This window comes from Xyrauchen texanus, chromosome 19 (genome assembly GCF_025860055.1).
Source record: "Xyrauchen texanus isolate HMW12.3.18 chromosome 19, RBS_HiC_50CHRs, whole genome shotgun sequence".
Taxonomy (NCBI): Eukaryota; Metazoa; Chordata; class Actinopteri; order Cypriniformes; family Catostomidae; genus Xyrauchen; species Xyrauchen texanus.
Genome location: NC_068294.1, coordinates 6,978,210 through 6,996,613, shown reverse-complemented (window position 1 = coordinate 6,996,613; position 18,404 = coordinate 6,978,210). Strand labels below are relative to the sequence as shown.

At 39.9% G+C, this 18,404-nt stretch overlaps 1 pseudogene; it reads right to left on the bottom strand.

Moving 5' to 3' along the window:
* Positions 1–18,404, bottom strand: part of LOC127659539 (autophagy-related protein 2 homolog A-like) — a 45,360-nt pseudogene that overhangs the window by 13,684 nt on the left and 13,272 nt on the right.

The following is an 18,404-nucleotide window of genomic DNA, read 5'->3' as shown; positions in this document are numbered from 1 at the left end:
TTTTTTGGCTATGGGACCCATTTCTTGCTTATCTAGACAAGGTCGGGGGAGCATGACTAACCCACCTAGTTGACCTCTCATGGCCTTTTTGAGGCCTAATGCGCAGCACTTTTATGTACTTTGTTTGTCTGACAGCCCTTCAATGCTGTTATTTCATGTATTTCAAGTGTTCTAAAGTTTATTTATTTATTTTTCATCTTGTCCGAGCCTAACATTTGTCTGTCTGTTTGTGTTGATTTGTGAAAACCCGCAAAATAAAGTATTGGGGGAAAAAAATCAATAAATCAAGGTATCAAACCCTAGCAGCAAAGCGTAATGAACTGCACCATGACACATTTAGAAACACAACGTGGCACATAATCAAGATTGGGTGCTGCCTCCCACTTCCTCCAACCCAACGCCAAGAGTTCTGGGGCCATGAGGGACCTGCTGAGCGAGAGGGGGAACCACAAGCTCCAGGAGCAGCTGAGTGAACCCTAACAGACACAAACATTCAGTCTCTCTCTATCCAAGTTTTTCCATGACCTTCACAACTGATGTGTTTTAAAAATAATTTTGATTCTGACCAACTAATCTTTCAGACAATGTATTGAAAACAAACTGACTCAAACAAAAGATTAGCTCACAAATTCACTTCACTTTGGATTGTGAGCAAGATTTACTCAACACAAGAGCAAAATTTAGCTCAAAATATTTAAGAATGGAGCACATTTTCAGATTGTGTACATTTCCATGACATTTTTCCAGGGCTGGAAAACAAAATATTAACATTCCCTAATATTTCCAGGTTTTCCATGACTGTGACACCGTCTATCTAACATCTCAAGAGCGTTGTAAGACATTTTTAACAAGGAATTTCTATGAGATCTTAACCCTTAAATGTACACTGATGAGCCAAAACATTATGACCACTCACAGGTGAATCAAATAACATTTATCATCTCCTAAAAAGGCCACATTGTCAAGGACAAAGACCTGAGTGACTTTGACAAGGGCCAAACTGTTGCCCATATGACAAATGGGTCAGAGCATCTCTGAAAAGTCAAAGCTTGTGGGTTGCTCCTGGTTAACAGTGGTGAGTACCAGTGGTCCGAGGAGGGACAAACCAAAACTGGCGACAGGGTGTTGGGCGCCTAAAGCTCAACGATGTCTGAAGGCAACGAAAGCTATCCCGTCTGGTCCGAACCGACAGAATTTTAATGATGGTTATGGGAGGAATGCATCACAACACCCTGCTGTGTATGAGGCTGCGTAGCCACAGACCAGTCATCGTGCCCATCATGACCCCTGTCCACCATCGAAAGAGCATATAATGGCCACGGCGAGCATCGGAAACGGACCTTGGATTGATGAGTCCCGTTTTCTTTTACATCATATGGATGGACATGTACATTTGCACTGTTTACCTGGAGAAGTGATGGAACCCGGATGCACTGTGGGAAGACGACAAGCCAGTGGAGGGAGTGTGAAGCTTTGGGCAATGTTCTTCTGGGAAACCCAGAAGAACATTGGCTATTCTTGTGGACTTCAATTTGACACGTGCCACCTCTCTAAACATCGTTGCAGACCAGGAACACCCCTTCATGGAAATTGTATTCCTTGATGGGAGTGGCGTCTTTCAGCAGCATAATGCACACTGCCACACATTGTTCAGGAATGGTTTGAGGAACATGATGAAGTGTTCAAGATGTTGCTCTGGCCTCCAAATTTCCCAGATCTTGAGGGTCTGTAGGATGTGCTGGACCACAACTCGGATCCACAACATCTCCAATTCGCAACTTACAGGACTTGGATCTGCTGCTAATGTTTTGGTGCCAGATGCCACAGGACACCTTCAGGGGTCTTGTAGAGTTCATGCCTCGGTGGGTCATGCTGTTTTGGGAGCACACGGATGACCAACAGCATATTAGGCATAATGATTTGGCTCATCGGTGTATATCTCAGGTCTTTTCAATGAACCTGGGACCTTATTCCACACCCTTTACCTAGTTGGGTTACTATTAGAGTTAATGTGCCTGAGAAAATACATACAGTATGTGTTCATTTCTTGACCACAACCAAGTATGGGTTTCCTTATGGTACTGCTTGACTTACTTATGGCTGTGTTGTGTGTGGGCAGAGCTTGGTTTACCACCAAAGTCTTTGCCCCCATACAGGTGCCAGACGATGGAAACTTCTCGGAGCATCACTCTGTTCTGAGGCACTGCAAAATGGGCCGGGGCGCGCAAGAGGTCTGAACTTCTCCATGGGCGAGAGAAATACCCATCTCGCACCTTTATAGGACCCTGATAGAGCACTGTTACCACTGGTTCACCGTCTCTAGACTGTCAGAGAGAGAGAGAGAATCTCATTATGGGATGCTGTGGAGCATTTATTGAATACAAATTAATTTAGATGAATAAATGTCACTTACTGAAGAGAGAAAAGGTCAAGAAAGAAAAGAAGTTACACACCGGGATGCCCATGCCAGGAGCCTCTAAGATGCAGAAGTCATCGTGGTCAGTGGATCCCTCTGAGTCTTCCTCCAACATAATTTCTACCTCCATACCTGTGCTCACTAGCTCACTGAGATCAGACTCCTCCCCTTCGAGAACAGAGGGGTGGAGCTTAGGGGCTTCTCCTGGGAACAGGTAGACCGAGACAGGTGATGCTCTTCGGATGGAGGGAGAGACTGCTCAACAAATACAGAGATAAATAGTCAATAAATCTAATTTATATAGAATTTATAATGAAACTTTTCAAGTTGCAAATTTGAATGAATCCCTAACTCTAATTAGATTCTAGATATATCTTTAGCATATATATATATATATACACTCACCTAAAGGATTATTAGGAACACCTGTTCAATTTCTCATTAATGCAATTATCTAATCAACCAATCACTTGGCAGTTGCTTCAATGCATTTAGGGGTGTGGTCCTGGTCAAGACAATCTCCTGAACTCCAAACTGAATGTCAGAATGGGAAAGAAAGGTGATTTAAGCAATTTTGAGCGTGGCATGGTTGTTGGTGCCAGACGGGCCGGTCTGAGTATTTCACAATCTGCTCAGTTACTGGGATTTTCACGCATAACCATTTCTAGGGTTTACAAAGAATGGTGTGTAAAGGGAAAAACATCCAGTATGCGGCAGTCCTGTGGGCGAAAATGCCTTGTTGATGCTAGAGGTCAGAGGAGAATGGGCCGACTGATTCAAGCTGATAGAAGAGCAACTTTGCCTGAAATAACCACTCGTTACAACCGAGGTATGCCGCAAAGCATTTGTGAAGCCACAACACGCACAACCTTGAGGCGGATGGGCTACAACAGCAGAAGACCCCACCGGGTACCACTCATCTCCACTACAAATAGGAAAAAGAGGCTACAGTTTGCAAGAGCTCACCAAAATTGGACAGTTGAAGACTGGAAAAATGTTGCCTGGTCTGATGAGTCTCGATTTCTGTTGAGACATTCAGATGGTAGAGTCAGAATTTGGCGTAAACAGAATGAGAACATGGATCCATCATGCCTTGTTACCACTGTGCAGGCTGGTGGTGGTGGTGTAATGTGTGGGGATGTTTTCTTGGCACACTTTAGGGCCCTTAGTGCCAATTGGGCATCGTTTAAATGCCACGGCCTACCTGAGCATTGTTTCTGACCATGTCCATCCCTTTATGGCCACCATGTACCCATCCTCTGATGGCTACTTCCAGCAGGATAATGCACCATGTCACAAAGCTTGAATCATTTCAAATTGGTTTCTTGAACATGACAATGAGTTCACTGTACTAAAATGGCCCCCACAGTCACCAGATCTCAACCCAATAGAGCATCTTTGGGATGTGGTGGAACGGGAGCTTTGTGCCCTGGATGTGCATCCCACAAATCTCCATCAACTGAAAGATGCTATCCTATCAATATGGGCCAACATTTCTAAAGAATGCTTTCAGCACCTTGTTGAATCAATGCCACGTAGAATTAAGGCAGTTCTGAAGGTGAAAGGGGGTCAAACACAGTATTAGTATGGTGTTCCTAATAATCCTTTAGGTGAGTGTATATATATATATATATAGATATAGATATAGATAGTGATATCGGGTTTTTTTAATCACCCTGAATCAGAATGAGATTTATTGTCAGGAATTTGTCGTGGTGACAGGACAAGTGCACAACAATAAAATACAGCAACAAGACAGTGATAAAAAAATAATAATAATTACAAAATAAATAAAAATAGAATAAAATAAAAGTTTAATAGAAAATTAAATTATATATAGAATACACAATATACAATACACTGTCGTTCAAAAGTTTGTGGTCACTTGACTGAAATGTTCTCATGATCTTAAAAAACGTTTGATTTGAAGGTATATGATTAAATGTTCAAAATTAGATTTGTAGGCAAAAATATAATTGTGCCAACATGTTAATTTATTTCATTACAAAACAAAAATGTTATTTAAAAAAAAGTTTTTCTGAAATGATGGAAAGTATCTAATAAGTGCCCAACATAAAAGGGAACTCCTTCAATACTGTTTAAAAAGCAATGTTGGGGTGTTCCTCCACAATCCTCTCCACCGGTTTAAGCATGTTCAGCTCCAGGTTGTTTTGACTACACAAGACAGCCAGCTGTTCAACCTTCCTTCTGTGTGCAGACTCATCATCATCTTGGATGAGGCCGATGACAGTGGTGTCATCTGCAAACTTCAGGAGCTTGACAGAGGAGTCCTTGGCGGTGCAGTCATTTGTGTACAGGGATAAGAATAGTGGGGAAAGCACACATCCCTGGGGGCACCAGTGCTGATTGTACAGGTGCTGGAAGTGAAGTTCCCCACTGGTTTGCGTCTCTGTTGGTGGTTTCTTTTTGTGAAAATGATCGTCTGACTCTTCATTATTCAGCCTATTACAATGCTACTTGCAAAAATAAACAAATAAATGGACATGAAACATTGATTTGATTTGAAAATACACTGGTGGCCAAAAGTTTTGAATAACATACAGATTTTGTTCTTATAAGGATCAATTTCTTTATATATTCACCAAAGTGGCATTTTCATTTTCATGCATTTTTATCTTTATACTGTGGAGGGATTTGTTTGGAAAATGTTAATAAAGCATTATATTGTTGTATATTCTTTTTTTTCTTGATTACTAATTGTAATTGACTGACAGCAGTAATATACTGTATATACTGTACATTCACCAGCCACTTTATTAGGTACACCTGTGCATCTACTTATTCATGCGGTTGTCTAATCAGCCAAACATGTGGTAGCAGTGTAATTAATACAATCATGCAGATATGGGTCAGGAGCTTCAGTTAATGTTCACAACCATCAGAACAGGGGAAAATGTGATCTCAGTGATTTTGACTGTGGCATGATTGTTAGTGCCAGACAGGCTGGTTTGATTATTTCTGTAACTGCTGATCTCCTGGCAGGACACCATAAAGGAAGCTGCTGCTTTCCAACTTAAACATTGCACCTTAAGTTTGCCAAAGACCACACTGACACTCCACAATGCTACTGGGAAAATGGACTGATTAAACTATGGTTTAATTGTTTGGGGAGAACACGCAGCACTACGTATGGCGTAAAAATTGTACCACATACCAACATGATAACATCATCCCAACAGTGAAGTACGGTGGAGGGAGCATCATGATTTGGGACTGCTTTGCTGCGTTGGGGCCTGAACCGCTTGCCATCATGGAGAGAATTTTGTTTTCCAAGTTTATCAAGATATATAGAATGGGGGCCTGGGTAGCTCAGTGAGAATTGACGCTGACTCCCACACCTGGAGTCACGAGTTCGAATCCAGGGCATGCTGAGTGACTCCAGCCAGGTCTCCAAAGTAACCAAATTGGCCTGGTTGCCAGGGAGGGTAGAGTCACATGGGGTAACCTCCTTGTGGTCATGATTAGGGGTTCTCACTCTCAGTGGGGTGCATGGTAAATTGTGCATGGATTAAGGAGAGTAGCATGAGACTCCACGTGCACAAACTTAAATCCACCTTTTGGAGTGGCCCAGTCACAGTCACAGCCCAGACCTTAACCCAATAGAGATACTGTGGAATGACCTCGAGAGAGCTGTTCACACCAGACATGGGGAATATGAGCTGAAGCAGTTCTGTTAGAAAGAATGATCTAAAATTCAGTAAAGTGTTGTGCAGGTCTAATCTGCAACTAAGGGAAAGGCTTGGTTGAGGTTATTGCTGCCAAAGGAGGACCAGACAGTTATTACCATAAATCCAAGGGTTCATTACATTTTCCACAGCACTGTGAATGTTTAATGGGATGTGTTCAATAAAGACATGAAAGATTATACTTGTTTGTGTGTTCTCAGCTTAAGCACATTGTGTTTGTTTATACTTGTGACTTTGAAGAAGATGAGATCACATTTATTGGGCAATTAATACAAAAAACAGCTAATTCCAAAGGGTTCGCATACTTTATTTATTTATTTGTTTCCCTCTCAAACATCAAGTCCCTGAGCTTGGCTAGGATTTGAATCAAGGGCAGCTGTCTATAGAGGAGTTTTGACTGCAATCTGTCAAGAGTTTTCAGATATATTGCTCATCTTATTATTTGAACTTCAAGCATTCATATTGTGTATTAGAGAACTTTAATCGCACTTTGTGCATTTTGCTCAAACGTTTTCTGAAAAATAAAACCCCTAATTTTCTGTCAAAATTTGTTATAGCGAATTGAGATTATATTGAACAGTGAAACTCATATAGTTTATTGAGCTGACATATCATCCCACCTCTTTCACTTATGTATGAGCGATAATAAAATGATGCTTCCCTTAACAAACATCACTCTGTCTTTAAACAGTTGTCACAGTCTCACCAGAGTCTTGGGCCTCTTCCTGTAGGATTCTCTCTGTGTCAATCAAGGCATCTCAAATCAAAATCAAATGAAATCACTTTATTGTCACACTACTATGTACACAAGTGCAACAGTAGGTGAAATTCTTGTGTGCAGTTCCGAGCAACATAGCAGTCATGACAGTGACGAGACATATACCAATTACAATAAACAACATACTTACACAACACAATTTACATATCAAATGTACACATACTTACACAACACGATAATTATATACAATACACACAATACAGAATACACAATATACAATACAATAAGTAAGAGTATGAAATATATATATATATATATATATATATATATATATATATATATATATATATATATATATATATATGTATATGTATATGAAGTAGTATATTGAGGAGAATATGTTGACAGTCCAGTGTGAGATTATAGATGAATAAAGTGCAGTGCTAATTATTGATCCTGATAGATCAAGTGTTCAACAGTCTGATTGCTTGGGGGGAAAAAGCTATCATGTAGTCGGCTGGTGCGGGTCCTGATGCTGCGATACCGCCTGCCTGATGGTAGCAGTGAGAACAGACCATGACTCGGGTGGCTGGAGTCTCTGATGATCCTCCGAGCTTTTTTCACACACCGCCTTGTATATATGTCCTGGAGGGAGGGAAGCTCACCTCCGATGATGTTCCTGGCAGTTCGCACCACCCTTTGTGCGCGGTGCTATTGCCGTACCAGGCGGTGATGCAGCCAGTCAGGATGCTCTCTACAGTACTGGTGTAGAACCGTGTGAGGATGTGGTGGTTCATTCCAAACTTCCTCAGCCGTCTCAGGAAGAAGAGGCGCTGGTGAGCCTTGTTCACAGTGTGGACGGACCATGTGAGTTCCTCAGTAATGTAGACACCGAGGAACTTGAAGCTGCTGGCTCTCTCTACCGGTGCTCCATTGATGGTGATGGGGCTGTGTTCTCCGTCTTTCTTCCTGAAGTCCACAACAAGCTCCTTGGTTTTACTGACGTTGAGGGAGAGGTTGTGCTCTTGACACCAGCGTGTTAGAGTGTGCACCTCCTCTCTGTAGGCTCTTTCATCATTGTCAGTGATCAGACTTACCACCGTCGTATCGTCAGCAAACTTAATGATGGCATTGGAGCTATGTGTTGCCACACAGTCATGTGTGTACAGGGAATACAGGAGTGGGCTGAGAACACAGCCCTGCGGGGCTCTAGTGTTGAGGGTCAGTGATGAGGAGGTGTTGCTGCCCATTCTAACCACCTGACGTCTGCCTGACAGGAAATCCAGCATCCAGCTGCACAGCGAGCTGTTTAAGCCCAGAGCCCGGAGTTTCTCATCAAGCTTGGAGGGCACTATGGTGTTGAATGCTGAGCTGTAGTCTACAAACAGCATTCTCACATATGTGTTCCTTTTTCCAGATGGGAGAGAGCAGTGTGTAGTGTAGATGCAATGGCATCATCGGTGGAGCAGTTGTTGCGGTAGGCAAACTGCAATGGGTCCAAAGAGGGGGGCAGAACAGAGCAGATGTAATCTCTGATTAACCTCGCGAAGCATTTGCTGATGATGGGGGTCAGAGCAACAGGACGCCAGTCATTTAAGCAAGTGATTATAGCTTGCTTCGGAACAGGCACAATGGTTGATGTTTTGAAGCATGTGGGGACCACAGACAGGTAGAGGGACAGATTGAAAATGTCCGTAAAAACACCAGCCAGTTGATTCGCGCACGCTCTGATGACGCGGCCCGGAATGCCGTCTGGACCCGCGGCTTTACGGATGTTCACCCGTCGGAAGGATCGGGTTACATCCACAACAGAGACAGAGAGTGAACCAACCTCTGTAGCGTCAGCCGCGAATACTCTCTCCGCGAGGGCGGTGTTATTGTCCTCAAAACGAGCAAAAAAATGTATTAAGTTGCAGCGGGAGAGATGCAGCGGTGTTCATGGCGGAGACTTTATTCCGTTTGTAGTCCGTGATTGTGTTAATTCCCTGCCACATACTTCTAGAGTCAGTGGTGTTGAACTGACCTTCAAGCTTGTGCCTGTACTGGCGTTTGGCTGTACTGATAGTGTTACGGAGGGCATAACTGGCTTGTTTACGCTCCTCCGTGTTAGAAGAATTAAAAGCGGAGGTCCGCGCAGTGAGTGCCGCGCGAACATCGCCGTTAACCCATGGTTTCTGGTTGGGGTATATCCGTATAGTTTTGGTCGGAACAACGTCCTCTACGCACTTCCTGATGAAACACGTTACGCTGTCAGCATAAACCTCGAGGCGGACCGGAACATCTCCCAGTCCGCGTGATCAAAACAGTCTTGTAGCGCAGAGTCTGATTGGTCCGACCAGCACTGGATCGTTCTGAGGGTGGGTGCTTCCCGTTTTAGTTTCTGCCTGTAAGCAGGTAGAAGTAGAACGGAAGAATGGTCCAATTTGCCAAATGGGGGGCGGGGGAGGGATTTGTAGTCTTCCCGGAAAGGAGAGTAACAATGATCTAAAACCCGGTCCCCTCGAGTGTTGAACTTTATGTGTTGGTGGTATTTTGGAGCGATTGTTTTGAAGTTGGCTTTGTTAAAGTCCCCGGCAACAATGAACGCAGCCTCAGGGTGCGCGGTTTCCTGCTCACTTATACTCCCATACAGTTCCCTGAGTACCCAGTCTGTGTCGGCTTGTGGGGGGATGTACACAGCTGTGATGATGACCGCTGTGAATTCCCTCGGCAGCCAGAATGGTCGACACAGAAGCATGAGAAATTCCAGATCAGGAGAGCAGAAAGACTTGATTAAATGTACGTTCCTCTGATCACACCATGATTTGTTGATCATAAAACATACACCACCACCTCTGCTTTTACCGGAGAGGTCTTTCGCTCTGTCCGCTCGGTGCACGGAGAAGCCCGTGATTTCGATGGCCGAGTCTGGAATCTCCGCAGCCAGCCAGGTTTCTGTAAGGCAGATAACACAGCAATCTCTCGTCTCTCGTTGGAAAGAGATCCGTGCTCTCAGCTCGCAGAGCTTGTTGTCCAGAGACTGAACATTTGCCAGTAGTATACTGGGTAGCGGGGGTCGATTTGCACGACGTCTTACTCTGATGAGAACGCTGGCTCGTTTTCCTCTTTTCCTTCTGCGTTTCCGCAGCCGAGCAGCCCAGACAAAGGGCTCTGCCGGCGTGTTTGTACACAGCGGGTCGGCATTAAGGAATTTGAAGTCCGGTTTTCGATGTGTAATTGTAGAACCAATGTCCAAAAGCGTTTGTCTGTCGTAAACAATAAGGCAGACAACATCCAAGACAAAAAAAACAAAGAACTGTAAACAAAACAAACAATAAACCGCAGTGTTGTAACGGAGCTCACAACGCAGCAGCCATACTCGGCGCCATCTTGAGACTATGCAATCTGTGAGGTCACATTGGTTAATCTCTTCTGTCTCTGCTGGTGGTCAGGAAGGAAGGGAGGCAGGACGTACGGACAGCTGAAAGGAACAGAGTGTAAAGCTGCAAACAATCTCACCAGAAGTTTCTGCCCAGTGATCTCTGTGGGGGACGTGTGGCGAGGAGGAGGGTGTAGGTCACCCTGGGAAACCAGGTATTGCAGCATGTTAACCAGTGCAGCGTCACGAGTCCGCACAGGTGTGCACATGAACTACATTGTTGGAACAACGAAGCTCGAACAGTGGCTGAGTCTGGAAATATATAACAGAAGCACAGATGGCTATTCAAAAACAAGGAGAGGAATATGAGCAAAACAAATATAAGAATTTGTCATAATGTAAATACTGACAAGACACATGATTTCATCATGCTGGTGTTTGAAACCAGCGTGAAACTAACCAGTTTACTTGAGTCTGTTCCTTTCCATGACGTAATGGATAGTTCCAACAGGTCAATGTCTAACACAAACACATAGTCTGAGACAGAAAGGAAAATATGATTACAGGCGGCCATTCAATTAGTAAAACTAATCAAAACAAGCAAGTACAAACTCCGTTATTTATACTATGACACCCCTCCACTCCCCCTCATTTCAATGGGAATCTGTGCGATTGTGAATTTCGTACGATGGAATTTCCTTTCGTGGATGTCGCGTGGAGTTAAAGTTTGGTGAACTAAGACAATTCACCATGTTGACCAATAGGAAGTTGCTTGGTTTGCCAGTGACCTCTGTATGGGTGGTGCTTCATACAAAGCTACACTGAATATTCACAATGGACAAGGATTTTATTTCAGCAGTGAGTTTCTTTATTACTTCACTCCCCCAGATTATAAAGCGCACGGTTGTGAGTGAGACATTGCTTTTATACAACAGTTAAAAGAACAAGTAAATAAAAAACTAAGGAATGTCACACACACACACACACAAATCATTTTAAAACATTGGTGAAACCGCTCATCGGTCAATCTCGAATTCAGCCAAACATCTCTTTTTGTTTTCCATGGTAGAAGAAAAGAAGAACATTTTCATCCTTTTATTTGTATTTAACCCGGAACAGTTCTTCAGTACCAGTTAGTATACAGTTCAACCTAGGCCGTTAAGTCAAAATAACTTGCTAGCTCTATAAACAAAATAACTGCCAAAACTTTGTTGATGTAAAAGCAACTCTTCACATTTTTGTCCATTGTTTGAACATATTGTTAATTCCCAATTCTAACCAGAAGCTTTTCATTTGTTAATAAATGAATAAGGTTCTGTACCTCGCCTCAGATCCACTGTATCGCTTTCACATTTATCAGACAGGTACAACGCAGAGTCATCCAAGATAAACCTAATGGGAAATTCAGAGCAGTTAGATCCAATCAACAGAGCATTACCTGGTCTCAGCATAACCGGTTAGGATCAGTACCTGAGATGAAAGGTTGCAGTGTCCACTATGATGTTACTGGACAGAGAGAAGGACTCGGCTGTAAACAAAAGTCGCAGAGGAAGATAGAGGGGTCTGGAGGGGGAAAAGAACAGAGAAAATATTGAGAATTAAAATGAGATTTATGTAACTGTACCATACATTCAGGAGTATATTACCTATAGTCAACAGCACAGGTGGCCAGGTGAGTGTGTAAAACTGTGATGACGGCTGGTGGGGTGTAGCCCAATATTTCATCATCGATGACATCTAGGAAATCAACTATCTGAATAAAGAATGCAGAAAGTTATACAGTACTGTGCAGAAGTCTTGGGCACATAAGATGTTTCAGAAAGGCATTTGTCTTAAGATGGTTATTTATATCTTCAGCTTTAGTGTGTCAATATGAAATATAAATGTTAGACTCCCAAATATTACTTTTGCAAATAGAAAAGATTAGAATAGAAGAACAGGGCGATCTGCAAGATCAGAGACCCACCGAGCCCCCCTCTGAACATTGACTCAGTCTGAGATGACATAAAGCGACAGAAGTAATTGAGACAGCCGAAATAGGTAGAAGAACTGTGGAGAATTCTCCAAGAAGCTTGAACATCATATCTGCCAACAACCAAGAAAAACTCTCCAGGTGTACCCAGGAGAATTGGTGCTGATTTAAAGGCAAAGGTGGTCAAACCAAATATTGATTTAGCCTAAAAGATTGATGTCAATCCTAAAAGATGAATACATCTATCGAAGCCTTCTATCTAATGTGACTGCCAACAGGTACCTGTTCATGCCAGCTATGATTGGTCAAAGCCATGTGATGTCGCAATGTAGCGCCATGGAGTCGCAGAGCAACCAGAAACTCCTGAAGAAGAAATTAGGTGAATGCTTCTCTGTCACAAATGTGAGGCAGTAAAAACAAAGTAATAGAACACAAACCTTGACATTCCTCTCAAGGTCTAATGTAATTTTGATGGCAGTCGACAACATTTGAATGTCTGATTCTCGACCGCTGATGCTGCTTACCCCTACCTCTGTGAGGTAAACGGATGGGTCCAAATGCCCTGGGGGAGTAAACCTAGGCATTTCCAATCTGAAAGGGATAGGGGAGTCCGGGACCTCCGCTGTAGAGGAAACAACATAATTTAGCATTTTAGAACTGCAAATAACAGGATATTCAGTACTTTACAAAGCAACATGGGCATCAGCTTTAAACTTCACATGAAATGTAAGCACAACCCCTTATTTCATGAATATAAGTTCATTTTGAAAATATGACCCAGATTAGTTCATTGTGAGAATTTACTTTTATGGTAGAGCTCCACTCTTTTGCTCTCTATGGTCAGGAAGTTGAGATTGGGATTGTTCTGATGTTGTGTCACACTAAAAATCTTTCCACCTTCCAAGTCCAAAATGAGTTCTCCATGACACTGATCCACTTTACATCCAGCCTCATTCTACAGGAAATGAAAAGAATGTCATAATTGACCAGTGATCATTTTTACCGTTTATTTAATCATCGATTTAGTCTTTATATGAAAACTTATTTTAAATGTAGTCATTATTTCTTTGTGTCATTCATTTAATTTAGTCAATTTTACTCTGACAATAAAATGGCATATCCTTTTAAAACAAAAAATTTATAATAGAGGTTTTACTGATTAATCAGCACAGATAGCCGCTTTTGGAAATATCAGTTATAAGTCGATAGCTCAGATTAAGCAAATGACTAAGGAAAAACATATTCACTATAGCAATTTTATATAAACAACAAACGGCTGAATAATGGGTTATCAGCTTGTTCCAGTACCTTAGTTATCGGTTTCTGCAAAATCCAATATTGGTCAACCCCTAGACGATAATGTGCAAAATTAAAAAAAGGTGTCAAACTGTAACAGACCAAACTTAAACCTAATATTCAAACATTAAAAAAAAATAAAATAAAATAAATAAATAAATAAATAAATATATATATATATATATATATATATATATATATATATATATATATATATATATATATATATATATATATTTTAAATATTTGTAAACAAACAAAATACTAGCACTAGCACAAACATTTGTTCAAGTTCACCCATTTATTTGCCAATAAAAATTCAATATATAGAACAGTGCAAAAGTCTGAGGCACATTAGATGTTTCACATAAACATTGGTGTTAAGATTCAGAAGTTATTTGATATTTTCTGCTTTAGTGTGTCAATAAGAAATATCAGTTTCAGATTCCCAAACGTTCCTTTGAATGTTGAGTCAGTCTAGGATTACATGAAGAAACAGATGCAGTTGAGACAGCTCAAATAAATACAACTGTGACAAGTTCTCCAAGATGCTCTGAACAACGTTTTAGCCAACATCCTGGAAAATCTGTGTGCAAGTGTAAGACAATCAGTTCTGTTTTAAAGGCATAGTGTACTCACACCAAATACCGATTGAGTTCATTATATTTGCTGCACTATGTATAAAGTTATTTGATAAATAAAAATTATGCATGGCATTATTTTTTAAAACGTCCTCACTATAACTGCTTAACACTATTTCTTACTATTTCTGCCATACACAGATATGCCAGAAGCAGTGAGAGCAGTATAGGTAGTATTTCATAGCAAACTCGGACATCCTCTGCAGCGTTCTTCATGTGGAGATCAAACTTCAAAGTGGTCCCTATCTCTAAAGCCCAATACTTCACCTACCTCTAAACCTCACTACTAGAGTTCAGAATTAGGCACAACTTATTTTCGGAGATGAGGGTTTAAGAATTGTAATGTGCTTTGCAACTAATATACAACTTATGGGGTTCTTAGTCAACTTCCCACTTTGACTTTGGGAAACATTTAATGTTACTTGAATTGGTGCTAATTAATAATAATATAATAATAGTGCATGTTTATATTGTTGAATACTTTGTTTGTAAAATGTTACATATTGTTTAATGTTTTTCTAGTCAAGTACATTTTATTCTTTAGAGCGCTTTTCACAATACATAGTTCTAGGAAGAATGTAGAGTGTCAAATTTTAGCACTTTCAAAATTGAGATTAATCTCGATTAACTATGGGGGAAAAAATTAAATAAAAATAGAATTATTATTTATTTTTAGAATAATGTACAGATTTTGCTCCTATTGAAAGAAATTGGTACTTTTATTCACCAAGTGGCATTCAACTGATCACAATGTATAGTCAGGTCATTAATAACATGAAAAATTACTATTACAATTACAATTTGAAAAAAAATATTTATAAATATTTAAATTTCTAAGTATTCTCATCAAAAAATCCTCCACGTGCAGCAATGACAGTTTTGCAGATCCTTGATATTCTAGCTGTCAGTTTGACCAGATACTCAGGTGACATTTCACCCCACACTTCCTGTAGCACTTGCCATAGATGTGACTGTCTTGTCGGACACTTCTCACGCACCTTACAGTCTAACTGTTCCCACAAAAGCTCAACGGTGTTAAGATCCATAACACTCTTTTCCAACTATCTGTTGTCCAATGTCTGTGTTTCTTTGCCCACTCTAAACTTTTCTTTTTGTTTTTCTGTTTCAAAAGTGTTTTTTTCTTTGTAATTCTTCCCATAAGGCCTGCACTCCTGAGTCTTGTCTTTACTATTGTACATGAATCTGGTGTTGAGCAGGGAGAATTCAATGAAGCTGTCAGTGGAGGACATGTGAGTCATCTATTTCTCAAACTAGAGACTCTGATGTACTGATCCTCTTGTTTAGTTGTACATCTGGTCTTCCACATCTCTTTCTGTCCTTGTTAGAGCCAGTTGTACTTTGTCTTTGAAGACTGTAGTGTACACCTTTGTATGAAATCTCCAGGTTTTTTGGCAATTTCATGCATTCTGCCATTTTTGACCTAATATTGATCTTAATGCCAGTCTAGACATGCCAGTCTATTTTTGTATTAAACAAGCACAAAGACAATGTTAAGCTTAATTTAATGAACCAAATATCTTTCAGCAGTGTTTGATATAATGGCAAGTGATTTTCTTGTATCAAATGATCAATTTAGCATGATTACTCAAGAATAAGGTGTTGGAGTGATGGCTGCTGGAAATGAGGCCTGTCTAGATTTGATCAAAAATGACTTTTTTCGTATATATACAATGCATTTAAGTGAGGTAATTAACTGGTTTGTGAAGCAGTTCATAATGTTGTTCTAAAACATTGTAATGCATTGTTAATATCTTACAGTATTGTTTTTTCTAGTCATATTTTCCTCCACAGTATGTTTTAATTAAAAATCTGTTAATTTTCAACATGATGCAAAACCCTTTGCCAAGTAAAACGTTTTTCAGTAATTCTTTTGCCAGATTAACACTGTAATTCACCAATAGGGCACTTTGATGGCATTGGCTCAATCAGTTTATATATATATATACACACATACACACACACACACACACACACACACACACACACACACAACACACACACACACACACACACACAGTATCTCAATTTGAAATAGGGAAATGACGAAGATGACCGACCAAGTCTGAAGGCAGATTTACAGGCGTAAAATTCATCCTCCACATGTCTGTGCTGCTGTGAGGGACTACTAGCACTTTGCAAAGAGGAAGGAGCAGGAGGAGGAGACTGAGGCAGTGGAGGAGGCTCCTAAATCAACAGATCATTATTAATCCTGGGGAGAAAGAGAGGGAGAAGACAAAAAGAGAAAGACGAAAACAACAGGGGAGAACACAAGAATTCCATGAGACTTTGTTATCTGAAACTGATATACATTTATGATGATGATGATTTAATTCGAACTGATGTCCAGAGATAAAACTATAAAATATCTGCATGTATGTGTAATTGTGATACATGTTATAGATGCTCTGGAAGGCCTCTTTACTAGGCAGAAGGATGTAGGCTACAAGAAACGTGATATCAACCACATACTGACACTGACATATACACTGAACCTGAAACTCATTCATCTCCTCTGGTTCTGCTGGGTTCACCATCTGAGAGAGAAAAACAAAGACATGTACAAATAAAGAGCGAGAGAAAAAGAATGAAGACAAAACGCAGTACATGAATGAACTTAAGACAAATATGTGAATCTAAAGAAATGTGCACGTATCGCAAGCCCTTTCACGTGAAGAATATTCATGATATTTATACATATATACAATACAATTTTCACTAGATGAAATGATAATTGCTAAAATCAGCAATGGAGTTACTATTAGTAAAAATGTTAATTTTCAGATTATTACATTTGCACTAGTAAAACGTCAATACTTGATATTAGAAATTATGTCATTACTTGTGGAATTACTCATTCTTGATATCAAAAAATTGTAATTTAAACTTTGTTAAAGTCACAATTACAGATATTTGTAGCTGCATTTTACAGAATTTCACAATGATGTCATTCACTTGAGTTGTTCAACGCAATGACAGATATTTATCATGAATTTCTTACTATTTCAAATTACAATTTTACATTTCAGCAGTGTACATCAAAAATGATATATTTTGATATCAGGAATGGACAGCTGCACTTAATTATTATTATCAACTATTGAATTACAACTAGAGAAAATGTACATTTTTGATATCAGTATTTTGGTTTTCACTAGTGACATGTTAATATCAGATATCTATTATGTTATCATAACTAGTAAGAAAGCCTTTTTAAATATATGTTTACTTGCTCTGCAATTTATTGATATCTGAAATCCATTTCCAGATATCTGAAACACCAAATCTAACATGCTGAACTACATTTACAGATACCAAAAATGTGTAATTCAAATGTTGATATCAGGATTGGAAATTTGTACAGAAACAATGTATAATAATATAAATGTAATATTGACATAAATTATAATATTTACATAGCTGATATGTGAAATTTGAATTTTAACTAGTAAGAAATTCATTGTAGATATCTTTAATTGTGTTTTGAACAGAATTAATATAAATGACCCTTTTTGAACAATAATCAACATAAATCAAATTCAGTACAGAAAATACTATCATAATGTATACCTAAAATTGTTCTTTACAATTTAAATAATATCATACAATTTGAAGATGAAGTATGTAACTTTTTCCTGTGTTAAAATACTTTCTCTCGATCTTAAAATGCAGAGACAACTAGAATGCCTTCATAGTTTAACTTTCTTGAAAACACTCTGTGGCGCTACCATTTTATGGTATTTATTTCGCTTGGTGGCGCAGAAATGACCTACTTCCGCTTTAAATAATATTAATATTGAATGAATATTTATAAATGATCCAAAAATATTTCTTTCTTTTGATTTTAAGGGTGAAATGTGACCCGGATATTCTTGACATACAGACAGATAAACGGATACAAAGCGAGAGGGAGGATGTACCTCTTCCGTCTCAAACATGGTGCGGTTGGATGAGAATGGAGAGTTATTCTTCTCTCTGAGATCACAGGGATTCTCCAGAGACATGGAGCCTAGATGCAGATCTCTGTTTACCCCTTCACACACACATCTGCTGTCAGAGCCTGCTCCCTCATTCACTCGCACCTGAATCCTAGAGACAATCAGACAGAGAGAGATAGAGAGAGAAAGATAGAGAGAGAGATAAAAAGAGAGAGAGAGAGAGAGAGAGAGAGTGTGAGTTGGCCAAATGTTCCATCTAAATAAAGATCTGTCTGTGTTATTATATGACACATAGTCTCAAACACACACACACACACACACACACACACACACACACACA